Source organism: Protopterus annectens, chromosome 6.part0 (genome assembly GCF_019279795.1).
Source record: "Protopterus annectens isolate FY-2018-M chromosome 6.part0, PAN1.0, whole genome shotgun sequence".
NCBI classification, from domain to species: domain Eukaryota; kingdom Metazoa; phylum Chordata; order Ceratodontiformes; family Protopteridae; genus Protopterus; species Protopterus annectens.
In genome coordinates, this window is record NC_056737.1 from 1,265,091,210 (window position 1) to 1,265,105,061 (window position 13,852).

Below are 13,852 nucleotides of genomic sequence, written 5' to 3' on the forward strand. Positions count from 1 at the left end.
TGTTTGTAAAATGTTTACATGTAATTTCATGTCATACAAGGGAAATATACAATAAACAGCAGGAGTACAGCAAAATATATACATTTCCATAATGCGGCGAGCAGCAGGTTTGTGTGGCGATTAGAAAAGTGTATACACATGGGAGACACAAAACGCAAGCTGCATTGCTAAAGTCTGACAGTTAGTATTGCATCTACAAAATACACCTGCTACTTAAATGACTGTGGCAGCACATGCTAATGCAGTTAATGCAGTGATACATTCCTTTTTTGGGCCAGATGGTACTGGATTCAAATACGGGTGCATGTCATATTTTTTTCATTACAGAATGATAATGCAGTGACATGAAATATTTATACCTGAAGTGTTGCTATGTATCGGCATACCACAACAACCATACCTGTTTGCCACTGCTCACTGTTTGTGTACAATGTGCACCTCTGCCCAAACATGGAGCCCAAAAAGTGAAAGGACATATTGCTTCTCCAGCATTGCTAAAGTCTGACAGCTAGTATTGAGTCTCTGGAATACACCTGCTACTTAACTGACTCTGTGGCAGCACATGTTAATGCAATTAATGCAGTGATACATTCTTTTTTGGGGCCAGATGATACTGGGTTCAAATACAGCTGTATCTAATACTTTTAACTACTTTCATATTACCATTGCTGCATGTTGGTGAGCAATGCACACCATCTCACAATAATGCATTAAAGAAAAGAAATGGGGAAGGTCAGACAATCGTGAAATGGGGAGCAAGCAGTGGAAGAGCAAAGGGAAAGCAATACAGGAATGTGCAGGAGGGAGGTAGGAAAGAACCATAGCTATCCATTTCTTCAACAGTAAAAACTAATAATACATGCAGAATATTAACTGAATTTGGGCTGTCACCTCCAGAGAGAAGGGTGACCACAACACAATCTTGTTGTATAGCCAATTGGACTGAATCAAGTGTGTCAAGAAGATGTGTGCAAAATGGAGAGCTATGTATATGCACTCCCAAGCCCCGTGTTTGCTAGATGGTAAGTGGTGAACAACACTGGCTAGCAGTGAAAAATTACACAGACAGTTGTGTATGTGTCTTAGGCAAATATGAAGGCCATGCCAGTCCAGATAGCAGAAATATACTTACAGGAACATAGTACACAGTATACCCACAGTCATACATTTGATAATAAGTGTGATAATACATAATGGGAATTGAGACAAAAGTAAAAGAGTATGGAATATGCTGTGTCCTAACCCAGGACCATGTCTATGGGAGTCTTACACTTACAACTGTTGCCACAAGAAGTTTGAGAAAACACTTGTCTATGTTGCAGTTCTCTGCTCTCAGGGTCCTGTCTGTTTCCTGGGGCATCCAGTTATCCAGTCTGCACTCTGCTGTACAAACCAGATAAACACAGCCAAACCTGCTGTTCATTTTTCTCTGTTTCCTGCTAACACTAGCCAAAAAAAAAAAAAGCAGAGAAAAGGATTTGAACCCAGTATCATGTGGTCCCCAAAAAGGAATTTATCAATGCATTAACACATACTGCCACAGAGCCAATTAAGTAGCAGGTGTGTTTCATAGACTCAATACTAATTGTCAGACTTTAGCAATGAGACTTATGTTTGCATACTGCTTACCTATGTGCAAACATGTATCTCGCATGTGTATACACTTTGCTAGCCATTGCACAAACCTGCTGCTTGCTGGGCTATGTAAAACTACATATTAAGTATTACTGCTGTTTATTGTCTATTTCTTGTGTATGACATGACATTACATGTAGAAACATTAAAAAATGAATGCCCTATCTCACACTATGCCACATATTTACAGTATAGCCATGTGTTGCCCACCCCCAGCACTACAACCCTGGTATCTCAGTACTTTTTCCACACATATATCATCTACTCTACAGAAAGTAATATCAAATGTTGTGGTATACACAATGCACATCAATCTGGTAACATGCAGAACTTCAACTATTGACCCATAAGCCTATCAAGGCTTATCTGCAAGACTAGGGAAGGGATCAGTATGGACATTATCCACAGGTACATAGGTGACCTTCAACACACTTGAATCAACCCATGTTATGTTTGTGAAGGATAGATCTTGCCTATTAAACCTCGAAGGATAGATCTTGCCTATTAAACCTTGTGGACTTCTTTGATACTGACCCCAAAGACCCAGATGACAGATAACAGAACATATCTATGTTCAGTTATCCAAGGCCTTTGACAATATCACACATTCATGTCTCATAGTGGAAATATCCCATCTGGGAATTAAGCCATACAATACTAGTTGGATAGCCAAATGGCTCCCCAACAGAACACATACACTCAATGTTGGGGACTGAACCCCACTAGCCACTTACCAATGGAATACCCCAAGGATGTGCTTGGTCCTTAACCATGTGGAAACTACTTCTCTGAAGTGTAGGCAAAGGTAGATGGCCTGCGGTTTACCACGTTTTCAGATGAACGTTAATTGGATGCACTCATATAGATTCCCCCAATGATGGTAATATATTACAGATGGGGCTGACAGAAACAAATGATTGGTACCAAACTCACAGACTGAACCTTACAGCAAAAGGTGCCCCATTGTCCCCTTTGGCAATGAAGATCCCTGCTAATTATGATATAAATAACACCCCTCTCAGATCAAACACAGTGTTGTGAGACTTGTGAACACATGTCCATAGCAATCTACACTTTCATCACTAAGTGTCCATAATGTTGAGACACACATTTTGCATTGTACACCTCATACATATGGGCATCACATCCAAGACCAGGGAAATGATAGTTCTGCTGTCTATCAGCAGACAGGTCTGGCAAAGATTTCATATCCCTGTCTCCACCAATCAGACCCCAAAGCATACCTGTTAACAGTTCTCTACCTATAATCTATAAAGAACAGGTAATGATTGCACTAGTCAAGGCCACAAACACAGCCTCTATGGGACAAGATAACATCCCAGGCTGCTTACTAAACTGTCTAAAGCAAGAGTTAGCAGAATCACTGGGCACTCCCTTCAACCATAGTCTAGGTACTGGCTTTGTCCAGGTAGAGTGGAAAACAGCAACTGTAATCCCCTTGCACAGAGTGGGTCCCTCATCCGACCTGGGGAACTATACACCCATAAGCCTGACCTGCCTTGTGTGTAAGGCCATGGGGGGAATCATCTTGGACCTTATCATTAAAGACATTGGTGACCTTCAAACTCCTCACCCTACCCAATTTGCCCTCATTAAGGGCAGATCATGGCTGTTAAACCTACTGGAATTCTGTCACCAAAGCTCTGGATGAATGCAACTCAGTACATGTTGCCTATCTCGATTTGGCCAAGGGCTTTGATATAATCCCCACTCAGGCATCATTGCAGAACTCACCCAGCTGGGGATTAACCCATGTGTCATTAAATGAGTAGCCAACTGTCTCACCAACAGAACACACAGAGACATAGGTGGGGATTTTACCTCTACCAGCAGACCTGTTACCAGTGGTGTCTCACAAGGGTCTGTGCTGGACCTTGTACTGTTTGGAATGTATTTCTCAGAAAATCAAGTGAAAGCATATGGCCTGTGGCTCACCATGTTCGTTGATGACTGCAAACTGGGTGCAATCATTGAATCCCCAGATGATGTCAACATACTACAAAATGGGCTTACATACATAAATGATTGTTTCCAAAGCCACAGACTTTAAGTTCACCCAAAACATGCACTACTATCCCTTTTGGCAAAGGAAAAGTCCATGGAAATTACACTATCAATAATACTCCCTTATGTTCCAACCCAGTGGTGAGAGATTTCGGAATGCAGGTTGATAGCAACCTCAACTTTGATCATCATGTATCCACAGTGGTAAGCAAGATCGTTTATGTTGCACACCTAATAAGTAAGGGCATAGCATCCAAGACTAAGGATGTTATAACCTCACTGTACTCGTCCCTCATCAGACCAATAATAGAGTACAATGCTCCATTTTGCATGTACCTCACCAGATACCTGCAGCAACTGGAGAGACCTCATAGGTTTCTCACTAAGAATATCCAGGAACTTCCAACACATTACCTACATGGACAGAGTGAAGACCCTCTCACTGTACTCTGTATCATATAGACTGCTGAGAGATGACTTGTGGCTGGCCTGCAGAGCAGTCTCAAACCCTGCCTTAATGGAAATACTGAACCTCTGCAAATCAAATGGGACAAGACTCACTTGGTCTAGGGACCTTAACCTAGCCTAGGACATCAACAGGACATGCTGGAGAGACAAACATGTCTCCCAGAGATTGAGACTACTATGGAAAAAAACTGTAAATTCAGGTGATACTGAGCTTCACAATAACTCTGTTTAAGCGTAACTTGGTCAGTTGAATGGGAAATTATAAATTAACCCCAGAGTTTTCACCTTTGTCACTCTTACACAGGGGCAATCAGTGCTGATCATGGATTTGCAAATATTAACTACATATCTTGGTCTATAAGGGAACAATGGGACAACCTGGGTAGCCTTGAAAAGGCCCTAGCAACATTAGCATAGTAACCTCCTATAAACCTAAGGACATTATGGTAGTAGTCTCGTATGAACCTATGAAGCTATGAACCTATGCAGGCCTGCCAACATCTTGTCTCACACGTGGGCTGCTGATATCATGTACTATACATTCAGTTGCAGTTTTGCAATAGTCAGACTTGTGCCATGGAACTTACATTAAGTACTGTGTTCTGTAGTCTGTGTACTTAGATAGGTACGGGTTTTAGTCTCACTACAGTCAACTGTTTGTGTGTGTGTGTGTGTGTGTGTGTGTGTGTGTGTGTGTGTGTGTGTGTGTGTGTGTGTGTGTGTATGTGCGCGTGCACACATGTGTGTGTGTGCGAATGTGTCTATGTGCGTGTGATGTGCTCTTTCTTGACATCATAGAGAGCCTTTTACCACAGCATGTGAGACACTGTTATTACCATATTCTCAACAGACACTGCTGATGTCATCAGCTATATCTGATTTTTGGATATGCAGTGCTCCTACCAGGGTAGGGTCAGAGACCAGCCTGGGAGCCAGGCAGAAGTCACCTCATCCTATACAATAAAGTTTACAGTGACATGGCTTTTAATCTATCCACATACATCATTGCATGGATTGTAGGCCTTGTGTTATCTTGCTGAGAAAGCCCTGTGGTCTCTTCAGCTTCTGCAGTTGACTGTTGAGGTACATGCAAAAGAGAGCATTATACTGTATTACTGTTCAGATGAGGTTTGACTACATTGTTGTCATACAATCCTAAGATCTGAATATGATGGCATGACTTATGATAAGCACCATACATTTGTCCTGGAAAATTATTAAAGAGAGAAGTTAGAAAGTAATGATACACATTGCAGTTTCTGACTTCACAACCCTTATGACAGCATTCAGTATACAGCTGTGATATTTTGATGCTATCAGCTGTCTAACTTTCCAAGTCCAATATAAGTCAAAGGTACAATGAGCAGTCCAACGACATGAATGCAGATAAACGAAGCACTAACAGTTAGGTACGCGTCCTGAGCATCAGACACAGCTTTTGCATCCCTGAATCCAAAAGATAGAAAATAGGGATATGGCACAGTTACCATCACTTGTATAGGGTATTGTGTGGGGGTCATTACAGAAAGAAGTTAGAAAGTAATGATACACATTGCAGTTTATGACTTCACAACCCTTACAAGAGCATTCCCTATAAAGTGAAATTTTGGTGCTATCAACTGTCTAACTTTCCAAGGCCAATATAAGTCAAAGGTACAATGACCAGTTCAACAGCACAAATGCAGATATACTAAGCACTAAGTTAGCGATGCACCCTGAGCATGAAACACAACCTTTGTATCTGAATCCAAAAGATAGAAAACAGGGATATGGCACAGTTATCATCACTTGCACAGGGTGTTGTGCGAGGGGGGGGGGTGAAGGAACCCTAGGCTGAAATAAAAAGGTCAGTGAGTGTCTGTGAGTAAGAAAGAGAAGAAGGCAGACACAGGAATAAAACAACAAATGACCAGTGAGACAAAACGAGTAACTGTTGTTTGTGGGTCTGTAGGGGTCCTTCAGGTGGAATTGGTGTGTGACTGTCTGCACGAAGACAGCCATGTTCTGTGCTAGCTCTACATCTTGGTCTATTGGACATGTGTGAGCCATGTATGTTAGAGTTGGCAGTACATCATTGTCATCCCTGACCACAAGACCTGGCTCTGCTAGAAGTTTCACTGGCACCTCCATGCCAAAGGTCAGATGCAGTACTAATACCTAAACATGACTGATGTCTGCTGGATGAGCTCCCTTCACAGGGAAACCCAAGACCACCAGCTCATGGCCTGTCATGTCTGGGTATGGGTCTGGGTGTGGACAGCACACTCACTGATGGAGTAGTAGAAGTACTGCCACTATGGGGGCATGATCAGGCATGGCCACATTGGCTGACAGCAGATGGTATGGCTGAACTATGCCCATAAGGATGCTGCTCTTCTCCCAGCAGATGTACCATCACAGACACTGCTTGTTCCATGACAGACACCCCTGAATCCATCACAGACACCCCTTGTTCCAATGTGTCATTCATCCTATCCAGTGAATCTGCAACATGATGGAGGCAGTCACGCATGTCAGACTGTGCCACATCCAGAACCCTGAACATTTGTCTGGAGCCCATATGGAAATGTACCTGTGCCTCCATGATGGCCATAGACATACACTGAGTGGCACTGGAAGTGACATTTGCACCAGGTGGATGAGGGAAAGCAGGTCACCTCTGAGCACACCTATCAATCCTCCTGTGTGGCACCTCACTCACACTTTGGCTATGAACAGACTCAACAGGCACTGAAGCTGCAGTAGCCACACTTCCCTGATCAATGTCATTACCCTCCACCTGTCCAATATCTGTGGGCTCAGTGGACTGGGTAGGCGTAGGCCTACTGTCTGTGTCCAATTGAAACACAGAGGATGACTGTATGTCAACCTCTGTGTCAGACTCAACCTCTGCACTCCCCAACTGTGTCTCCATTTGGCCATCATCATCAAAGTCTGCTGATACACTGACATCAGGTGGCACAGGGCCCACACTCCCACTGTCATGATCACCTGTGACAAAAAGCAAGAGACACAGGAATACATTACTACCTGCACTACTATAGGGCAATATATGCTAACAAAGTAACAGTGCTGCCACTGTTACAGGGAATACAGTAATACACACAACAAGCTTGATATCAACAGCACACACTAAAATATTTCTTTAAATTACTCAGCAGTACTGGCATAAAAATGTTTGCCTTACCATCTGAAGAAGTTATACTGCATTGTAGCCAAGGCAGTCCTAGAAGAAGTTAAGCAAGAGGTAAGGGTAACATCATCACAATTAACAGTAACACAGGGAGAATTACATTTACCCCATTATATTGAGCATCAACTATACTTTCAACCAGAACATGGCTGACAACTCCAACCTAAGCCTATAACTGTAGCAATATTCAATCCCCACCACAAGAAAAAAAGACATGTGACACAGAATTAACTTATTCATTTTCAATTGTTTTACTCTACACCAGTATTCAACTGTTGAGATAACAAAGCCTACCTGAATGCTCCTTCTGGGACATGCTTGCTGTCTCAGAAGGTGTTGCACCCACATTCAGGCCATGCTGCACTGCACACTCCTGGGAGCTGTCTGGATCTCTGATATTGGCCAGGTACTGTTCTTTGGAGGCAAGTGATGGTTCCCTAACAGGTCCTCCCCTGGCAACCATTTGGTCATGGCCCACTGCAGCTGTTTGCCTCCATACAGATGTAATCATGTCAGTGACCCTGTGATGCACCTGTTCATATGTTCTGCTGTGACTGCCCACAACATTGACATCCTGGACAATATGCTGCCATATTTCCACCCTATGTGCCACATCTCCCTGTCCCCTTTCCAGAAGAAAAGCACCATGTGCCTAAACCCATCAAATATGACTTGGCTTTCAGCATTGCTGAAGGGGATTCTCCATGGATTGACATGCCTGAGTGTCCTAAAACACAAAAGAAGTATAATACACATAGGGATCACATAACTAAAAAATAACTGTTTGCAGATAAAACAGTAAAGGTAGCCAGTCAGCATTTCCCACAGGAGAAACATAAAACATTCTACAGTATGTGAAATACAAACAACAGGCAGGATGCAAAACAAAGACAGTAACAAGAGCAACATGTCCTTGTATGTGCCATAACATTAACTCACTTTTGCTCTCCCCCAAATAAAGAACAGACCATTCATGTGCACCTCTGAAATGGCTTGACAAACATACCCATGCCATCTGTACACTTCTAACTAATGCATACAAATAAAAGTATAAAAGCATTTGTTTCACATTATTCTTAAATTAATTCCAGCATATGGAGTATGTAGGTGACAAAATGGGAGCATACCTGCTGAAGTCCAGTACCCCTTTGTCCAGATTTATCCTGAAGAACAAGCATTTTTGTAGTCTTTCAAACATATACAACTCTCCTCATCATCAGTATGGCTAGCTACACCATTGCCTTTTTATATGATGTAGATTATTAATGGATTGCATCTGTCTTTGTCTGTGGTTCATAGATGCTAATTACAATGTAAGCAGCTGAATTGTATGCTAATCAACCAATGCAACATGGTGGAGCTATTCAACAAGCTATAAAGCATCCATGTAGACACCATCCTGTTTTTTTCTGTGGATTTCAAAACTTTTGGAGTACACAGAACATCTACACAGACAGCATGTTAGGGGCTGCTGCTGCTTTAATCCATTTGTATGTGCTACAGGAAGAATGCCATAATGAGGCACATGCTCAAACCAAAAATGTCATACAGCATGTGTTTGGGCTGCTAAAGTCATGGTTCTGGTGTCTAGATACAACTGGGGGAACCCTGCAGCGCAATCCACTGATACGTAAAGAAATCTTCACAGTATGTGCCATGCTACACAACATAATCTTGAGGAATCAGCTGCAACAGAATCAGCAAGGGGAAGTGGCACACATCACACCACCAATGCCAAGGTCACTACAGCCACAGGCAGATGAGGAGTCAGGGAGGGGAACCACCAGCTGCTGTGGGTGTAGGCAGACATAGGTGTGCTCAGTATGCCATTGCATTGGCTAGGAGGCATCACATAGCACACTCACTCACCAACTAAGGGCCTAAAACCTTCCTTCTACTCAAATACATACAGTAACATTGATGCCAGACAACCCACACAACCTTTACTTCTCCATGTATTGGCTGAGTACTGCTTGCATTAGACAGAGTCAGCTATGAACTAACATTGTAGCAACTGCTGCATTTACAAGTTAAGTCCTGAACCTGGAGTGTATTGATTAATAATATTATGGCATATACTTGTATTTCATTACTTGTTACAGTAATCATGTAAAATGTGGGAAATTTGTACAGAAAGTACCTATAACATGTAACAGCAGAGATGTATTTGACTTATATGTGTCCATTAGTAATTAGTAGGCCCCAGGCATCAAAGATTCACAGAGTCATACCTCTCAAAAGTACTGATGATCACTGCATGCCCTCAGTTTAGCATCATATGCTTGTACTGGAAAATCATTAAAGAGAGACGTTAGAAAGTAATGATACACATTGCAGTTTCCTACTTCACAACATTCACAAGATGAAACAACAGGCAAGATATAAAACAAGGAGAGTAACAGAAACAGTGTATCCTTTTTTGTGCCATAAAATTAATTCACTTTTGCTCCCCCCAAAACAGCAGTCCATTCTTGTTTGTGTCATAACAGTATCTCACCTTTGCTCACCCCAAAAGAATAGTCTATGCTTACTTGTACCATAACAGTAACTCAGCTTTGTTCCCCCAAAAGTATAGTGTACCCTTGTATGTGCCATAACAGTAACTCACCTTCCCCCCTCAAATGAGCAGTCTATCCTTGTTTGTGCCATCCAAGCTGCCCTTCAGCTGCTGGCAACTGCATATCATATTATTCACAGTTAATATCCTTACACATTTTAAGGCCAATGATATAGAAAGGCTTACATACTGCATGTCTCAGAGTACTGGTCAGATAACTGATGAATGACCAAGAAACATGGAACGGTAAGACAAAGCTATATATTTCCAAGTAATAATCATAACAGGTTGTGTGATCACTAAGTGCACTACATACAAATATATGAAATGTAATAAATGTACAAATAGTTTATGGTTTGATATTAGAGTACATTCTGTTGCAGTTGGTTGTATGAAGAATGATTTCAGTTCTTTGCTATAAAGCTGTCTGTGTGGCAAAGATGGATAAAGCGCCCATCCTGTTTTCTGAAGGTCCATTGGAGTGAGAGTTGAAATCCAGACCTATGTAGAAATATCTCATGTGTACTAACATTTTTTACTGTGTATGTCATAAATTGCTTTTCCTTATTTCAACCATTTCTCCCTTTTCTCTTTTTTTTTAGCTGTTTACTTGATGCACAATTTAGCACAAACACTGGAACTGGAGAAAAAAAGAATGTCACTTTGGCTGTGCTTATCTCATTTGTGTGAAATACAAAAGTGGGCAAGCTGGAAAACTGGACTACACAGAAAGTAAACATCCAAAAACAGAAACCGAATACATTCAATTAATGTTATTGGAATTGTGCAAACCCAGTAAGTGGCATTGCATGATGGTTAACAGCGATACCTTAGCAATGATTACAGTACAAAAGGGGATGCCATGCAATTAGTCCTGTGGCAGCAGGTATAAGTGTAGGGCTGGAGTACAGATGGCCCTGGGTTCTAGTACTGGGTATTCAACTTTTTTTCACGGTTGGGACATTACAATTTATAGCAATGAACTGAAACACGAACAGCTGTTATTTCAACTCTCTCTTCTAGCAACAGGTGTAAGTGTAGGACTGCCATACACATGATCCTGAATTCAAATACAGCACATTCCATACACATTTACTGTTCTTTCACTTTCCATTATAGTCAATCTCACTTATAACACTTGACATAGTGTAGATGATATTAATTATATGTATGGGGGCTGAGATACTAATATTATGTCAGTTATTTATTTATCTATTTATTATCACATTTATTATCAAATGTATGACTGTAGGTATACTGTGTACTATGTTCCTGTAAGTATATTTATGCTGTCTGGACTGGCATGGTTTTCACATTTGCCTAACATATATACACAACTGCCTGTGTAATTTTTCACTGCTTGCCACTGTTGTGCACTGCTTACCATCACGCAAATGTAGATCTCAGGGATGAGCACTGCCAAGCAGCATGTTTGCGCAGTGGCAAGCAGTGTGCAACATATTCAAACAGTGTGCACATTCCCAGTAAATGTGATAACTGGAATTGGCAGGGGAAACCATCATTCTCCATTGCTCTTGAGCTGTGGTAGACATGGCAAGTATTTGTGGAGATGGTGGGAGATTTATGGCTCAGAGATGGGGTGTCCAGGAGTCTTACGACTTTTGTTGAACTCCTAATGAAACACCACAGTGCCAGGCTATGGCAGGAGAGCTATTCTGGGTCCCAGTATACATCAGAGGCTTGGGATAGTTTAGTTTAGGCTTTAACCACTGCCACCAGTATCATCTGCACTGCTGACCAATGTAGGCAACACTTTAGTGACATACATGTTAGGACCCATGGCACTAGATTGGAGAGGACGAGGGAGGCATGTGGTATGTATCAGCAGAAAAGTATTATTGTAGCATTAAGAGCTAAAGATAGCTTTTTTGGTATTTTATAGAGTTGTATCAAATTGAGCATGCATATCTCAACTGTAAAAGCAAGTATGCATGCATTCATCTGTAGCACAAACCAAGAATACAATATTAGACTTTAGCCAGAGGTTGTGGGTTCAAATACCACACTTCTGAAATATACAGTATTGTTAATTCTTCAATTATGTGTAACTTAAAGGTTTAAAGTAAAAGTTCTATACCAGTGGCACACATTCTCTGTTGTAAACTGTAATCTGTTTAACTGGAACTTGCATATGTGCAATGTATGCACATGCAAAGGAGTACTTGCTGCAGTCTCTAGTATAGTGTGTATCTGTTAGGAGCTGGTAGTCTTAAAAGTAAAAGTTATCTGTTAGGGGGGTGGTAGTCTTAAGAGTAAAGGTTAATATAATGGAGTCAAATAATTGTATTAATGCATTGTATGTCACATTTGAAGGTATTAATCTTATCTTTTTTTCTCTCACCCCCAACCCTTATCTCTCTTTTTTAATTTAATTTTATTTTTATTTTTTTAATTTTTTTATTTTATTATGCATTGTCAAAATGTGTCCATGTCATCCATGTGTACCACATCATGAAATGCTCCACAGGATATTGTGGTAGGTCTGGTCCACAGGATCCATCTGCCTGCATTCCACCGACTATGACACCATTACCCAGTACATTTGGGAACCAACCTGGCAACACCACCTCTGCTACCTCTGCCCTGCCTGCCCCCTCAAATAGTCCTGCCCTGGAAGATAGCCCAGTATTTTCCTCTGGGAGCAGTGGCAGAGGTGGTAGGTTTGTCACCCACACTGAGTTGCCAGGGATGGTGCCTAGGGTTGTGTGCTGCACTGTTGATATGCACCTATGCCAGCTGGATAGCCTTTTCTCCATCATTTTATGAAGTACCAGGAGGAGGAGAAGGAGATGTCAATCTTTCCAGGCTGTGGCAGAGTGAGGTGACAGTGATGACAGTCCTGTGGATAACAACTCAATTCTCACTGTCACCCAGCTGGACAACTATGGGTAATGGATTTCCCCACCCTCACCCCATCCATGGTGTCCACTGACCTCTTGTGTCCATCACCATCACTGTCTCTTGTCTTGTTTGTCTGCAATTGCTTCCTCAACTACTCAACTTATCAGACCCAGACATACCTATGTCCCTTCCCCAACATTTCTCTCTCTCTTTCAAAAAAAAAATTGTCCTATACATAGTTACCATTTCGCACACATGTCTTCCTGCCATTGGCCCAATTGGCTATACAACATGATTGCGTTGTGGTCACCCCTTTCTCTCTCTGGAGGTGACAGTTCAAAAATTCAGCTAATATTCTGCGTATATTATTAGTTTTTAATGTTGAAGAAATGGATAGCTATGGTTCTTTCCTACCTCCCTCCTGCACATTCCTGTATTGGTTTGCATTTGTTCTTCCCCCTGCTGATCTTTCACCATTGTCCTAGCTTCCCCATTTATTTTCTTGAATTTGCACAGCAATGGTAATATGAAAGTAGTTAAAAGTATTACATACAGATGTATTTGAATCCACTACCATCTGGCCTCAAAAAGGAATGCATCACTCCATTAACTGGATTAACACATGCTGCCACAAAGTCAGTTAAGTAGCAGGTATATTCCAGACTCAGTACTGCCAGACTTTAGCAATGCTGGAGAACCAGTGAATCCCTTCACTTTTTGGGCTGCATGTTTGTACAGAGGTGCACATTGCACACCAACAGTGAGTGACGGCAAAGAAGTGCTGTTGCCACCCCCCCGAAATGCCACTTAATGCTACTGCGGTATGCCAAAACACACCAACAAATCTAGTATAAACAATTCATGTCATTGCATTATTACTCTATAATGAAAAGTATTTCAAAGTATGACATTAACTGCATTAACACCTGCTGCCACAGAGTCAGTAAGTAGCAGGTTTATTCCACAGACTCAATACTAGCAATCATACTTTAGCAATGCGGCCACTGGATTAGTTACATGTTATTCTCTTATTTACTAATTATTCTTAAGGTATCCCTTTTGCCTGTCATGCAACACTGCACAAAGAAGAATAAGCACAGCCAAACCTTCTA

The 13,852-nt window shown here is 41.6% G+C and overlaps 1 long non-coding RNA gene across 1 annotated transcript in view; it reads left to right on the forward strand.

Annotated features, from left to right (window-relative positions):
* LOC122804773 overlaps positions 1 to 12,872 on the forward strand; it is a 91,895-nt gene extending 79,023 nt beyond the window's left edge. Inside the window, exons 2-3 of the long non-coding RNA XR_006365241.1 lie at positions 10,481 to 10,673; positions 12,367 to 12,872. This is a non-coding gene — a long non-coding RNA (uncharacterized LOC122804773). The remainder of the gene's footprint in view (positions 1 to 10,480; positions 10,674 to 12,366) is intronic.
* Positions 12,873 to 13,852: the final 980 nt, after the last annotated feature.